General features: G+C 38.2%; 1 protein-coding gene and 1 long non-coding RNA gene across 2 annotated transcripts in view; one reads left to right on the forward strand and one right to left on the reverse strand.

Moving 5' to 3' along the window:
- Nucleotides 1-16665, reverse strand: part of ADGRV1 (adhesion G protein-coupled receptor V1) — a 297357-nt gene that overhangs the window by 106043 nt on the left and 174649 nt on the right. The gene's annotated exons all lie outside the window — the stretch shown is intronic.
- LOC141918384 (uncharacterized) lies at nt 376-16135 on the forward strand. Its single transcript, XR_012621672.1, has 5 exons — nt 376-439; nt 8233-8325; nt 11687-11787; nt 12136-12221; nt 16031-16135. It is a non-coding gene; the product is annotated as an uncharacterized LOC141918384 (long non-coding RNA).

Consider the following 16665-nt stretch of genomic DNA (forward strand, 5'->3'; position numbering starts at 1 on the left):
TGAGGGGTTTTTCCTTTCCTTCTTCAGTTAAAATGCGCTAGGTTAAGCAAAGACCTCCTAGTTAAACTGTTAATGGTAATCTGAGTTGCGTTTACAGAATTAGTGGCTGCGTAAGCAGCTCAAAAAGCAGGTACACTAAGAAATGTCACCTCTAGCAGAAGGCTGGTGATGGTAAATGGTTATGCTTTGCACCAGTTCCTAGAGTGCATGCTGCCTAGAGTCTCAAGAAAAAACACAGGTTTACGTATAGAAAGCAAGATCTTCACAAGACTATGGGATCTGTCTTCATTTATTGGTTGGAAGAGCTATTCTAAGATGAAGTCTGTTGTGATACGAAAGGATATTTAGTTGAAGCAATTCAAGTTTTGCCAGAAGCTTTTAACACATAAAGAGAAATTTACTTAACACAAACCAAGCATTCTTCAACAAGGGCTGACAGGTAAGTTCCCTAGTTCTACTATTATTTGTAACCTATGACATTAAAGAAATGTTGGCCTTATGTAAATAGTTGTGGCAATCTTTGATCCAGATTCCTTCTAAATGTTGAAATACAGCCTAGAGAATGATCAGTTCAGTGATCAGTATTATCTAGTGTGATATAGGTATCTTTAACTCCTGCTTTCTCTGTGCAAAAGGTTTCATAAGCACAGAGCAGAAGGTGGTTCCCTTCCCTAACAAAAATAGAACACAAACCTTTGGATTTTGTGGTGTTAATGGAAAGACTGACTTTTGAACCTGCAATAATCAATGTGAATTAGTAAATAGCATAGGCTATAACAAGCAGTAAAGATTTAAGATGATTCCACTTAAGACAGGACTTTTCAGACGCCTATAATAAAACCATCACGAGCATGCCAGCTGACGTAGATTATTAAACAGCATTAAATAATCTCTTAGTAGTCACAGTTTATGTATCTGTTCTGTACGGACTCAACTCATCTGTAAACAAGTGGGGGAAGGAACTGGGTCACTAGTGCCCTGAGCAATAACTTAAATTAAAAACAGGCAAAGAAAAATGCATTAAATAGGCCAAAAAGGTAAGGATCCTAGAACTGTAACTAAACTAAAGCAGTAACATAGATTAAGTACAACTTTGAGTACACAAACAGTACTGTAAAAATAAGTTCCAGGGCGTGGTTTAAGTATTTATAGAATTTAGAAGTTGTATCCTGCTGCCACGGACTTTGTTCAGGGGTACAGACTGAACTGCTTTTTCAAACTCAAACATAAAAACTTCCTTATCTAGCTAGAATCTGTGCTCTGTGGTTCTGCCAACATGTGAAAATGAACTGCAGAGAAAGTCACTTATTCTTCCTAAAATAACTGTTATTCTAGTTGTCTTCACACAAAAATGATTTAAAATAAACTGATGTTTATTCTGGAATAGAGCATCTGCATATGAAATTAATCTGAAAAATTACTCTGTAATGCCTGCTTTGCTATTTTGATATTCAGTGACTAGAAGTTCTGGTGAGCACTGAGAGAATATGATGATTTCTGTAATAGTTTCTCATGTATAATAAGAATGCAGAACACATTAACTTCTTTGTCTAAAGTAAGTGGGCTTGCAGATAGCCAGACTTAGCAAAACTTCTAAAAATAAAAAGTGATTCACATCTAACTCTTTAAAATGACCTCTTAGATGTTATTAAAAGGACTTCTATTAAAACAGTAATGTAGTCAGTTTTGTATTTAAAAATTAACTAAATACTATTTTATCTAGTAAATTAGACTGCCATGCACAAGGCTGGGCTATGTAGGTTCATATGGTCTAATTCCTGTTTCTTGGTCAGGATCTCCTATCGAATGCTAAAGGAATTTGAGCACACAGTTCTATACTGTCATTAAGTCATCTGCTTTTCCATGTTTCTGTCTTAATTACTCACAGTTTGAAACATTAATTTTGTAAACTAGTACCAGGGGATCCTGGGAATGAAGCACTTAAACTTATTCCATGCTTTGGGCACCATTTTGATCGTACCTGTACTTCTTATCACACATTAGCTTCAAATTTCTGATGCCCATTTATAGAACATCAAAATCAGTTTGTTGAGAATGGCTGTCCCTTTATTCAGAGTAGAAACAGAAAGGCGCTTTGCTTTCTACATTTTAAATTCACCTGCTATAATTTCCATCAATACATAAAATTATTTATGTAGTTTATCAAAAGAGTGGGAAAAAAACTGATATGTAAGACAGTCTTTTCATTTCACAACACTTCAGATATTTCAAAACCGTCCTTACTGTAAAAATCCTCAGGCTACGTATAGGAATTAAAGAGATATTTAATCTGTCATACCAAAAGCACAGACAATAGCCAGTGATTTAGAGTCATCATATCCAGATGCAGCTGAATTTTAAGCACTGTAGATGTTCTGAAGCTACTGCAGGTAAAAGAAGTTCTAACTTTCAAATGCTGTGACTGGAAAGGTGCACTAGTGTCCTTGTATTGTTTCATTTGTACATACTTCTCCATCTGATTCTTTCCAACAGTTTTAATGTTATTTTAGTAGCTTTAGGTTTTGAAATGCATAATGGTCACGGGATTGACTGGTGACTCAGGTCCCTCTTGAGAGAAGCTGCAGGCCACAGGCTCACCTTTCTGTGTCTCGCTTTGTATGGATCCCCTCAGTCCAAAAGTCTTTAAACTGCATCCCTGGGCTTTTACTGAAAACAGACAAAATATCCAAAATACCCCTGCTCTACCATACTTGAACAGAAACAGAAATGCAGTCACTAGTAACTCATTTCCCAGGGGATCTATTGATTAGATTGGAGTTGCAAATACAGTAAGACAGAAGGACAAGAAATGACTCGTAGATTCCTGGTTTCATGAGACACACAAAGGCATTCTCAGAGGAGGACATCCAACATCCTGGGGCAGCAGGGGGGAGTACAGAGGCAGGGGACTGACTCTGTTGTCCATCAAAAATTGCATGTTGATTTGGGACAGGTTGATAATGCATTTCTGCATCTGGCACTTTTCTCTGAAGATGATACATACATTCCAAGCTGCTTTTAGTCTTCTCCCATCTTGAAATACTTCGTTTCCTTGCCCTGATGATGATGATGTAGAGGTGGTGACTTAAGGCAAGTCTCATGCTAGATTCAAGGGCACAGTGGCAAGTTTATTCCCACAGTATTCAAGTCAGCTGTGCAGAAGTGGAACAGGCCACACACAGCAAAGGGTCTGAAAGTAAAATAGGAGATGCCTTGCTGGATAGAAATGACTGGATAAAGAAGAGGACGTACAGTAGCTGCAAGAAATGAACAGGAGAACTTGGAGAACTCTAAGAATCCAGTTTAGGTTTTAGCCTAAATCTAGCTGGAAACACACAGACTAGATCCTACACTAAAGGAAATCTTCAGCATTCAGACAGAAAAGCTGAGTTTAAAGTATACCTGACTAAAGCAAAAAGGCCTTTCTGTGCCTGGACTGCAAGGAGGTGTGGGACAAACTAACAAGTCTAGATCAATTCTGCAAATCCCTCAGGGAAAAAGGCATCTGGGAAAAGAGCAAGAACCTATGGCTTCAGCATGAATTTCTCAAAGCCTCATAATGGCCTTGAACAAGGCAGCTCAAAGCTACCAGGGAACTTTCAAGCTCTTCACCTGAATGAGGGGAAAAAACTATTGCATCAGAGTAAAGTTGAAATTGTGATTTGGGTCTATTTCTACATCCTCAAGTTGTAGGAATATATTTTAAAATGAAAATTCAGTCTCCAGAGTACAGTTCTGCCATAAGCCATTCCCAAATCATATGGCCCTTATTTTGCAAGGATTCATCCTCAGGGGCGGGCAGGTAAAAACGGATCTGTGTAGCTTTCCCAGCAGTGCCAATCCAACTGGCTGGGCAAATAAGACCACCTGGAGAGAGATCATTATTTACATCAGCTACAAGCAGCTTCAAGACTCTTTCAAGATTGCTGGTCATCAGTAGTTATGGTTGCCACCTGACTGCAGAAATTGGACACTGCCTGTGAGAGAGACTGCATGGGGCAGTCCAGACAACCTTAGGGAAACCAGATCTGTGTTAACATCCAGCAAGATCTGAGCCCAAACTTTCTTTGGGTTTGTTTTTTTTTTTTAAACACTTCCCTGAAACAAAGCTTTTATGTGATACATTGAAAATCATTCCTCTTTTCTTAAGTATCGCTTATTTGTTATTCAAAAAGATGAACTTCTGGCCTTGACGCAGATTCCACTTACGGTGGCAACAAGAAGGAATAATGCCCCTGAAGGGAAGGGGGAATAAGATGGATACTAATTATAAGCCAGAGTGTGAATGAGACTCCTGACCTCCAATTCTTGTTTTATTTTTTTCCCTGTAAAGGCTTAACACCTTCCTCATGAGACAGTACTGACCCTCTCCCACTGACCACGATGCCAGCGAGCGTGTGGCCACAGGAGATGGTCTCCGGTGGGTTCAGCAGTGGGTCCTGAGTGGGGACGTTCTGCCAGATGGGGATGAGGTGCCTCTCCCAGCAAGTGCCCCCCCATCCCCAGCACCTCTGCTCCCAGGGTTCTGGTTTTTTGTTTCCAGCCACAGCAGCACTGCTCTGGCTCTCAGCAGCTCTTCTGATTAACCTGATAGCTGCCAGATATTGCAGGACACCTTTTGATAAAAAACTCATGACCAAAGGCTAAACAACAGCCTTTTTTAGTGTAAATACTTCCAAATGGTTTATTTTAGTTGTAATGTTAGTTATTTATAAATTCTTCTGGCTTTAGTAGTGAAGAAGCACTACCCCCCCCAGCCACTTACATTTAATCCATTGAAACAGCATTTAATAATTCTAATTACATGATCCACTGACCCTACCTTGTAAGAAAAACAAAGGGCAGTAATTTTAGAACCATCTTCTGTTCATTGTGTCAGACTAAAACCAGAAAAAGTAACTGGAAACATTTCAAATTCATTTCCAAATGAAACTCCCTGCACAAAATTTTTTTTTAGACAAGAAAATATTTCACAGGTGATTAAGATGCTATGGAATTTTTAGGCTCAAAAATAATGTCTTCTACCGTACCTTCTAGAACAGTAAGAAAAGATTGTCGTATATAATGACCATGCTTTTTTTTCTTTTGAATGATAGTAAAACTGATATCCAGACCATTCTATGTACCACTAGTTGACTGACAAAACAAGCTTCAAGAATAGAAAATATTCTGTGACTTTGCAGGATATATACTGTATAATGTATAATGATGAATTTTCTTCAAATAATAACTCGGATACAGCATTCAGAGCGAAAGGAATAAATATGCATGGCTTAATAATTTTTCCTGGGATGATTTTAAACACTGAATATGCTCCTGCCACTCATAGCACAGAGACCAATTTTCTCTTGAAAGAGTTGAACAACTTCAGATCTAAGTTCTCGAAAAAGAGCTATTTGTGAGCTGGTCGCTGCCTAGCCCAGTTTACATTGCTTCCCAGAGGTGACTGCAGCTCCTCTGCAGCTCTGCCGCTGTAAAACTGAGAGCTGTTTACGTTTAGCAAGCCCAAAATGATAAATATTCCTCACGGATGTGTGGTAGTTCTGCAGGCAAAAAAGGCCGACACAGAAGACAGAGTTCTGAAAACCAGCTTTGAAGAGCGTACGCTTCAATCACATACGCGAGGAAAACAGGGCGAGCAGGACGGCTGTGTGTATGGGCGCACATATAGGAAAGCAAACACCCTCTCTGCTTAACTGATAGTTCTAAAGCAGTTAATCACCACGTTTACTTTCAAGTTTTGAACAAAAGCACTTTTTCTGCAGCTTCTTTTCTTTTTTTTTCTAGGAACATGGTATTATCCTCCTTATCTTTTATTGCAACACAAGCCAAACACGACGAATGTTTGTCTTAAGAGTCACACACCTCAAACCTGTCTCCTTTTAGAGATATAGTTAGTCTCAACATTTTGCTTGTTCCTACAGAAACAGGGATGTTTTTGCTGTGACCAAGTGCTTCAAACACTCCCTATGCTCGACTATACTAATAATAGCAAACGCTCTCCTCAGACCCTCCCATGTGTTAAATTAATCAACACTAGAAGGTCAAATGTGCATAAAGTAGCTTATGCACATTAATTTATTAACTGAAATGACCTCATCACCACATGTTTTGCTTTTCTGTTTCTTCTTAATATGTTCATGTAGTCATTTACTATCACTGAAATATCTTCTGAACTCCAAACTTGCATTGATTCCATGCCACTTCGATACTGCGTTTGTGGATGAGCTTGCTTGCGTTTGCTTCTCAACAGCAAAGCAAAATTCAATTTTGTGATTTGAAAGAAAACAGCTTAATTTCCTTAGTTCCTTAGCTTCCAAAGATTGTGTCTGCAAACAGCTCACATGCGTGTCCCCAGGCCCCTCGGCACGGCGAGGGCAGACTTTCTGCCATGCATGACCATTACCCGTGTTGTATAAGATCAGTTTTAATTTCTATTGTATCTTGCACACAGATGTGATTTCATCTGCCTTATGCTTTAAGTGAGCTGAATATGAGCTAGCTCCAGATCAAAAGCTGTACAGTTTGGCTAACGCTGTGTGGTACTTGAGAAAATAAGTCTTGCTGAGAGGCTGAGTCCCACATTAGTCAGAACACAAAGCAACTCTTAACTGCAGCTAAACAGTTTTTGTTCACAGCTGGCCTGAGTCCAGCTTGAAGCATGAGAAATGTATACTTATGTCTGCCAGGGAAGGACTACACAGGCATACCCTTGCTCTCCAGGGCCTGACGACTAAAATGTTACTGGTTAAGGTTAGGTTCATATGCTTCATTTTTTGCATTGCCAGTCAGGGTGGGAGTTCAGGTGGGAGTTCAGGGAAAGGTATCAGGCAAAAAGGTAGGGTTCTCCTAAAATTTTCCAGCAATTGCAGGCTGCCATGATGGCTCCTTTAGGTCACTGGGAACTGACAAAATTTACAGTGAAGCAAAGCCATTCAGTGAGGGAGTAAATTTGTGCAAACCATCTAATTAGTAAAAAAATGCAGAAGTTGAAGGACACGAGTCCCTTCTTCAGTTCTTCATCGCTAAAAATGTTTATATATCAGAAGACTTACCTAGCTTCTCCAACTGTGCTAGCTGGTGTAATAAAAGATATTATCTTGTCCTACAAATTTTGGTATGAGCAAACTGCAGCTACAGCAGTATTACTACATGAATCATACTATAATTTAGCATATCCTTACGAACACATATCTCTGCTTTTTATGTGATCGCGTGTAAGAGCACAGCATGAAAATACAGAACCAGCCAAATGGATTAAAACCCAGGTGTACAGCCTGTGCCTGGCTGAAACTTTCCTACACAGACCCAGATCCCTCACTGCAGATATTCCTCTGCTTCCCTGATTTCCACACAGCCAGCAACCAAGCTCAGAATCTTACTTGGAAGCAATGTGAATGTAATTGAAAAACCTAAGTTCTACTTTTCACTCCATGTAAATAGTAATTTCAGCCATTTCTTATTAGAAAGTATAATATATGAAAAAATGGGATTATTTTCCTATGTTTTACCACATTGTTGTGTCTTGAGTGCAAATGTAAAACCCCTAGGTTACAAATATTAGTATCTACACAGAGCAAATGAGCCCAAAATTCTGTTAATACTTTTTTTTTTTTCCCTCCACAGTTTCAAACCTGTTTACTTAATACTCTTTTTTGCTGATATCTGTAGCATATTGCAGATATTGATGTGAGGGCTCAAGATAGAGCATTAATTCAAAACGTTTTAGAGACTGCAATACAGGATTCGCTTTCATTCCCTCTTGGGTAAATTAACTGTAAAGAAAATCCACATAGAATAGGTACAAAACCCCCACATGAATGGATGTTAAGAAACCTCAGCCTTCTGAGCATTCAGATTGGAGCGTGGGTAAAGACTGCCTCTCAGTGGGCAGACCTGCTCAGTGTGAAAGGAAAGTCATCTAATTAAGTGGAAATCCCCCATCATCATTTGTGTTCTTGTGGTTTTGTCACTGTCTAAATTAAACAGTTCTGAAGGGAGATTGCCATCAAGTGTTTCCCAAGAAATGCAGCAATTCATATGATCTACTATGCTTTTGTGTGCTATTATGCTTAACATCACTGGAATTCCTGTACTGAAAATACAGGAGGCCTTTTGGGGAGTAAAAAGGACTTTTTTTTGAGCTGCACACATTATAAGTGACCCGTTCTTCATACTAAAATCTACTTTGGCTAAATTTATAACTTCTGTTCTCTTTTCATTTTTTTTCAGAAATGATGGATGTCAACAGAGGACTGGACAAATGTCCCAAACTTATCATTTTACCAGGAGTATCAACTCATTCTCCTCTAACCAAGACCATGGGTAAATAGCAGTGCCCTGCTCTCAAAATCCCTAACTTGCACCAGATCTCTTTAAAAGAGAATTAAAGAACATTTGCTTTGACTAGAAAGTAGAAAACTAAAACTCACAAAACCACACCCCTCAGGAATTAATATTTAAATGAAAAACGGGAAGCAATCACTTCTGTAATACTCTGATAGTGAGTATGTGAAAACAAGACAATTCTGAAGAGATTATTGTGTCCAATAAGTAAAACCCAAGCAACTGTTTACTACCTTTGATAGCATACTCTACTATTTGACAGAGCAATATGTTTCATTTCCTGTTGAAGTAAGCAGTTCAACAGTAACGCCATAAAACTGCGATGGAAAGCTGTACAGTTTTATAAATATATTAGCATTTGTCCTGTGTTAATTTTTGTGTCTGAATTTTTATTTTTGTTTATCATAATTTTATTACACTAATCTCAATCTCTGTTCCAGAAATAAGAGACTTACACATTTTCATTATATTATCTTCAGTCTCTTTAAGACTTCTTACTCTCAGGAAGCAATTTGTCAAATATCTACCTTCTTTCAAAGTGGCTTTTGTTTTTTGTTCTATTTAAACAACACTGCAGAACACACCAAATAAAACCGATACTGCTGTATGCTTTGGGCTCTGACTAAATGATGCAGGAAGAGACAGTTGGCATAGAGGTGGGAGAGGGGAAGAGACATTAAGAAAAGGTTAAGGGTGAAATAAAGTTGTAGAGAATCAGAGGAATGTTAAATTGAGAGTTTGCAACGCAGCATTTTTAGAAAGTCTGAATCAGAGCATAGGGGGAGAGGAAAAGTTATGGTTTATGCCCCTCAGAAAGAGAAAATCCTCAAAGCCCACCTGTTTTCTTGAAGACAGCGCTTTCTAGACTCTAGTCTTGTGACTGCAAGACATGCCTTTGAAATGGAGGCTGCTTATGTTCTTTGCACAGGACTGACATAACCAGTTTATGAATTGGCATCTCCAAAGAGGTTAACAAGCCACAAAACTTGGAGAAGAACATATTTTTAACGTGCACTCGCGTTAGGACGTTGCTGCGCAGTGAAATCCCAAGCTTTATGCTCCAAGAGCAATCAACCAGATTTCCATTTATTTTATTCTTCTAAAACCTCTTTCCTCGAGGCCTGAGCTGACCCTACACAAAGGAATTCAGCCAGACTGGTGAGGCATGAGTCACAGCGGAAGCTGACTTGAAAATGAGTATTCTTTGGCTTCCCCTTTTCTCTCCTGTTTCCCACCGTCTTTCTTCCCTGACTTAAAGTTCTCAATTTCTTTTCTTCCTGATATCCAGCCTAATAATCAAAGTATTTTATTAAAAATTATCTTTAGGAATGGAAGCAAGATACACGGAAGACTAAAACCACCAGCTGGAAATACAGGAAGGGGCTACAAAGAAAGAAGCCAGAGGCAACTTCAAATGACACAGAGAATTCATGTTATTCATGTTTTGAGGAACCACACAAAAAAAGTTACCTAGCCCTTAAAAACCATGACAATACTCAGAAGCAGTACCATTGCATGTAATAAGTTAATATTTTGGAGTTGCGACAGTTACTTTTCAAGACTTAATTAAGCCAGCACAGAGTATATCGTTAAACTGATGATCCTCTAAGACAAAAAGCTTGTTTGCAACGTGACAGAGGGTTCAAAACTGTGTTGCAGCTTAGTTAAAAAACAGAGTTTCCTCCCACTGAAACATTATTAATTAATTATTAGTTGAGTGATAAGTTAAGGTTTAATTCCCAATATGTTTTTCCACTCTGGCAGAATAATGGTGCAGGACAGCGAAGTAAAAACATTGTTATGCTGATTGCAGCAGTGAGTCTGCACTTGGCCCCTGTGCTCACCAGAGACGTGCCAGTCTTTGTACGTAGAGGTTGAAGGTATCTTTATTTGATAATCTTCAGTGCTTTCTGTGGGAATGAACTGCCAGCTATCAGCCAAATTAAAATATTCTCCACTTGTCTTAAAATATTTCTGCCAGATAATCAGACGGCTATGTAATGAAATGTATTTTAAAGTATAGAAGCAATATTATTAGCTTTATCCAGCTAGTACATTTAAATGTTTTTCACATTATTTGCATCACTACAGAGAATTAACTCACAGCTGCAGGCTAGTTTGTCAGTTTTGAGATGCTGTAATAAATTCATCACCAACACCACCATACAAATACCTTACATGCTCTCAATGAGAATGTTCCTTTTTTCCTTTTTAATTTTAATATCCTTTTATTTGTGATTTAAGGCAACAAAAAGCTACAAGTACTGTTTACAAAGGACTTTGGTATCGTTTTCAAGCAGAAGGTGGAAGTGGCAAGATTACTGACTGCTAGGAGACAGCGCTTTCTAAAAGAGAGGGCACCGGGTCTCAGTAGGTGGTGCTGTGGGTAGAAAAGACTTGTCTAGCTGTCAGCAACAGACAGAAATTTAGTCATATGGAAAGAGGTTCAAGAATACAGTTTATAGGTGATTGGTATAAACTCAAATATCCGAAGTATATAACCAGGAGGAGAAGAAAAAGTATGTATTCTACTGCACTACCTTCCATTCCTCCCAGTGATGAAACTGAAATGAATGCTGCATTAAAAAAAAAACAGACTAAGTGCCAGAAAAATATTCTCACCATTGAATTGTGAGAAATCAGTATGAGATCGTGGACATATTAGTGCTGACAATTTTAGTTTTAGATGGCTGATATATATCCTTAAGTAAGTGCGACTTTCAAAGCAATCACCCCTGCAAGTACAATGCACTGTTACAGGTAGACAAAACTTGGGCTTTTTCTGCCTGAACATGCAGGCATTATGGTCAAAGAAAACCTCTCTCCTGTGGTGCACAGGCATGTTTTCTTAGTGTGCACTGAATACAGGTATCAAATTAGGAAGTTAAATGATAACAGCAAATGGTGTCATTAGTGCCAGACAAGAATTCATCCCACCTACAAATTCAGCTATGCATGAAATTCCTGAAATTCCACAAGATTTGCATGAGTGTATGATAAGTTTATAAATACACTATGACTTTGAATATGGCTTTTTCTTACAGATTTACAAAACATAACCCATAGGTCTCCTGACTTTTACACAAGCTGATACAAACAGTAGATTCCTGCTCACCATATCCCACTTGACCAGTGCTTTCTACTGGTCACTGGTAAGAAATGGTCACCACTCACTGAAGAACAAGAGTTGTTTGGTGTGACAGCACAACCTACTCAGTTTTGACCTCTGTGGAACTGTGTGACCTGCAAATAAGTCTTAACTAGTAAATGTTCAACAAAACTCCATTTCATCCCTGCCCTCATCCTAGTAAATTATAATTGTTGTCTTTTTTTTTTTAAGAAGGGAAAAGTGGAAGAGCTTCTCCTGAATCCAGCATTAACTAAACATTCACAGTTTCTAATGATTATATGTGGTGTTCGTATGGAGAAATGTTTTTCCAGGTAATCTGAAAACTATTTTCATCATTTCATACATTCTCATGGCATTTAATTTGTCTGGAGACTGTTCTACTCATGAACTGCCTCAAGTCTTCGTTAGTGAAGTCGGAAATATGGTTAATTCTTAAGATATATAAATTTACTGACTATTGGGGGGGGGGGTGGAGTTTCATTCCAGAGTACATAATAGAAAAAAACAAGAGGATATTTACAAAATTCTATCTGTGAATACAAAATAATGTTTCTTAAAAAAAATCCCCTTCTCCCCCTTTTGCCCCCTTTTCCTCCTCTGAATAATGGGACAGCTACCAATGGAATCACTGGAACTGATTTTGCCTGTTTCTCTTCCAGCTGCTAACAAAAAGGAAAAGTCTTCTTTCCTGCGGAAAAAGGATTGAAGCTTCTGGCTCCAGGATAATTGTTTATAGCTCCCTAAGGTGCTCAACTACTCACTTCACCCCTTTGTAAATTTATATGTTGAAACAAAAGGAGATATTTATATGTAACCATGATATGTTTTTAGCACTGCAAGGGCTACTATAGGAAGAACCTTTCTGACTTTATGGTTTCAACCCCTTTCTCAAGGGAGAGATTTTTCAGGAAATTAATTCATTGTTTGAGTGGAGGTTAATGGCATTGTTAATTTATAGAAAGGCTTCATCAATAGTTTAAGAACTTTTTACTTACCCTGGTAAATCAGTAACAGATAAACCACCTTATGAGGGGGAACTGTATAAGTGATTAATTCCAAATCTCACATAAACTTCTAAGTAGCACATGGAAAATTACAAAGTGTCTGCCCTGTGGGAAGACTTTAGCATCCTATCTACCGTGGAAAAATCTAGGAAAATACAGAAGAAAATGAGAGAGGAGTCTGCAGACAGGCAGAATTTTAAACACTTTCAAGTAAACTATTTTGAGAAACATAAAAAAACCCCACCTATATTTACATTTACCTATATTACATTTAGAAGTGACTACTGTTATTTAAGGAACTTTGTTTAAACATTAACTTCTTAACCTAACAATGAATATATAGCATCAATTTAAAAACAGACAAGAAGAATACTGCTTACCTGAATACCAACCCCAAATAACCCTTCACAGACTTGAATTCCAGCAAGTTACTCCTAGGCAATGAAACTGCTTTTTAACAGAAAATTTAACAGAGAATTTGCGTTGTTGTCAGTGGGAAGCTCTTGAAGTTTAAGGTAGAAATGCCTCCTCAGAGTGGAATCTTTCAAATAAATTCCTAGTAGCTAGAGGACTAAATTTCTGGAAAAGCAGCTCAGAATGTAGTATAGGTCTTAACCTTGGTTAGTGTCTCAAAGGCAAAACAGGATTGTAGAACTGGCAGACAAAATTTAGATTTTTTACTATGAATATGCTTGTATTGTGATTCTCTTCACATTGGAGTAAACAGAGCACTGGACTGGGACCTAGGTTTGAATCCTGGCTCTGCCCTATCCTAACGTAAGGACTCGCAGAAGAGTAAGGATGCTTCTCTGCCTCTCACTGTCTCCATCTACAACACAGAGATTTCAAATACTTTTTTAAGTACTTTGTGATGGGCTGTGAAAAAAAACCACATAACTATTACATGCTGTTGCTGTGCTTATTTTTAAAACCATCTGTCACTTGAAAGAGTAAGAGACAAGTTGTGATGCTTGAGCATGCAGCTGCATTTCAGACCTCTACTGACCTAAGGCTACAAAGATTAATAAGTAATACCATAATTATGAATGGTGGTTAAACAGCAATCTAGATTCCAAAGCCAAAATATACAGTTCTGTTTCATGTATATAAACTTGCCCCAAATTAAACAAACTAGCTTCAAAGGTCTACAAGACCAGAACTGAACTCTGTCACCTTTGCAGGCCACTTTATTTGACAACACTGTCCTTGATGTGTTAAAGTTCACTGGGCTACATTCACACTGTTTGTTATTAAACATTAAATCTGATTCTATGGAAAAAAGTATTCTTTTTCTGGAATGTTACACCCTGTGCCAAAAGCTTACAATTTACAGCTCTGCTGACACCATTTGAAACATCAGCCTATAAAAAGACTTAGCGTAGTATTTTCTAGTGGTGTTTTCACTTCTGTTTTTCCTACCATAGCAATCAGAAGACATCAAGGCCCTTCCACACTGGGAGGTTTTCATTTGCCAAGTTTAGCTTCATCAGATTATTTGACTCAGGAGACACGCAGCTGGCTGAAACCATATGTGTGTCAACACATATGATCATTTTTTGCCTGGAGGAGTTTTGACTCTCTTTACTAGAGTCCCCTAGACATCACTGGAAAAAGTCTATGCTGACACAGCAACATCAACAAAAAGGTATTAGTGTCATGAGTCATGGCCACTATGAGAATGATCTTAAATTGCAGCAGAGGCTACTTGTGGAAGCTCTGCTTGTGGAAGATGTGTTGATTGAACCTCATCCTGGGACTTCCTAGCACGCCTCCCGAACTACTCATTATGGCATTCTCAGTTCATTCATTTTGAAGTTGCAAGGTGTACAGTAGAGTAGGGATTGATTGGGGCAGCAGAAGGAATGGTCACACGTTATAAGGAAAGGAGTGTTGTCATCATTGGTGCCCCGACCTTATGGGCTCCCCTTGCTGAGCAATATCAACATTCTTGGAAGGCTCAAGCATGGTTGTCTTGTTCCATTGCTGTTTGACTCTCTAGAACTCTGTAGAGTAAGGATGTTGAATATTTTTTTAATTTTCTTTTGCTATCATGAGAAAAGTACCTTAACAAACCAAAGTGTTTATGATCTTTTAGTACATGATCTAAGTGCAGGAGCTAAACATCCAAGACCTTTCCATGAAGATATTTCCTATAGAGTTTGCCAACTCTAGATTTCCAATAGCTGGTCTGAATCAATAAAACAAATGCTTCAGTTCTACCCATTGGAAACTTTGACTGAAATTAAAATTTTGAGCACAATATTTCTATTTTTGGTTTAACATCACCTCCCAGTGAGAGAATGATTAACTAAAATTCTTCCAGAGAGCCCTGCTGTTAACCTAGAAATGTCTTCTGAAGAAAATTAAGTTAAACTGATGTTATTCTGCAGAATGGTTATTCAAGGGCAACACAGCACTTGTGTCACGTATCTGACACAGAAGATGTTGTGCCCTAATGTCTGTTTACACGGGTGAATCCCACTGAGCAAGAAGATTCTAATTATTCTAATTATTCCACAACACAACAAAAGGCACAGTGAGCAGGAGCTCTATGGTACTGTATTTTGGATTGAGGGGCCAGAAGGTATCTAAGGAAAAAACCCTTGATTTATTATACAGTCATGCCCTTTATTATTAAGCCAAAGATGCTAACTGCTGTCTCCTGCTTCTCCCCATGTTTTGATAATTCCTCTCTCTCTCTATCAAGTTGACTCACAAAGACGTTCTCTTCCAAGAAAACACTCACGTTTGTATCCTCATCCGACTTTAATGTCTGCTGTTCCATTACTCTGAATCTCTATTTCACGGCTTTTAAACCTCTGATTTTCACTGTGATTTTCTATGGTTTTACCAATCCTGAATAAGTGCATAACACAAGCAAACTTTTTTTCCCTAGTATAGAGTTAGTACATCATAGAAAATTCAGCTTATGGAGGAGACATATCCTTCTTTATAATGTTGTTCCATAGTTTTAACATTGTGAACAACCATCAAATTTGTAATCTCTTCTAAAATGATACAAGCTTTTTGACCATGACCACAAATTCATTGAAAGATGAAGTCTGTTAAGACCCAAAATACGTCATCCTTTTTAATTACTCTGGTAAATGAAAAAAACTGTTCAGAATCCCTCCAATTCTGCTTGTTTGTGTGAGTAAAGTGGGAAAGTACAATTCAGTTTTTATTTATTGTTGCTCTTTATATTCTTTTCTTCATATTCTTTTTGGGAACATAAGCCAGGATCACACAGAAGATACACGTAAGGCAACATCTCTCAACTACACAGGAAGGACTGATGGCATATTCTTGCAAGAGAAGCCAAAATGGAATTCTGTATGTGTTTTGTGAACAAGATTTCCTACATTTCCCTTGACTTCCAACAGAAACAGTTATTATTTGGTATTTGAAATTTGTAAAAAAATCCTTGAATGGTGCTTACACAGAGCCAAGGAAAAATATCATCATGGGCATACAATGTACTTTGCCATCAAACACAATATTCCCAGCTGGTTAGTAAACCACTATTATTCTACAGTGTTTCTGTTTCCAGGGAAACACAATAAGGATGAACACAAAGTAGACCTCAACATGAACTCTGGAAAGATACAAAGGTGGCTTGCCCATGGACTCCACACGTGACTGCTGAACAAGAATGTTTGGGTCTGGAGATGCTGGCACATGCCTATATTTACTGAGAATGAAAAGAAGTTAATAAAGCCAGCGCAGAACTTCCAAACTCTCTGCCTGTGAACGATTACCTAAGATGCCCTTTTTAATAATTTTTGTTTGTGCTTTTGAAAACTGAACTATTCCTGGCTACAAAACTTACTCCATGCCCCATTTTTATCTCTCTCTAGAGTGTTTGCAATGAAAATATGACAGAAAGGTTAGCCTCTAAACTGCCTGTTTGTTTGACCTAAGATTAGGTAACTTCTTTCCTCAGGAGCAAAAGGACAGTGTCCTGATGGTACTTTGCTTTGTTTGTGAAAAGGCCCAGTAACAGGCCTATATCACATTCTCAAAAACATAGTACCAGAGAACACACTCAGCAGTGATGGCAGCCTGAAGACGCTTGTGTCTTGTTTGCAGATCCCTGCACGTATCTGCCCAAACATGGGCAAATTCTCGCTAAGTTTGTATTTAATACATAAATCTGAGACTCTAGACCTAGACATATTAAGGTTC

The sequence above is a fragment of the Strix aluco genome, chromosome Z (assembly GCF_031877795.1).
Source record: "Strix aluco isolate bStrAlu1 chromosome Z, bStrAlu1.hap1, whole genome shotgun sequence".
Taxonomy (NCBI): domain Eukaryota; kingdom Metazoa; phylum Chordata; class Aves; order Strigiformes; family Strigidae; genus Strix; species Strix aluco.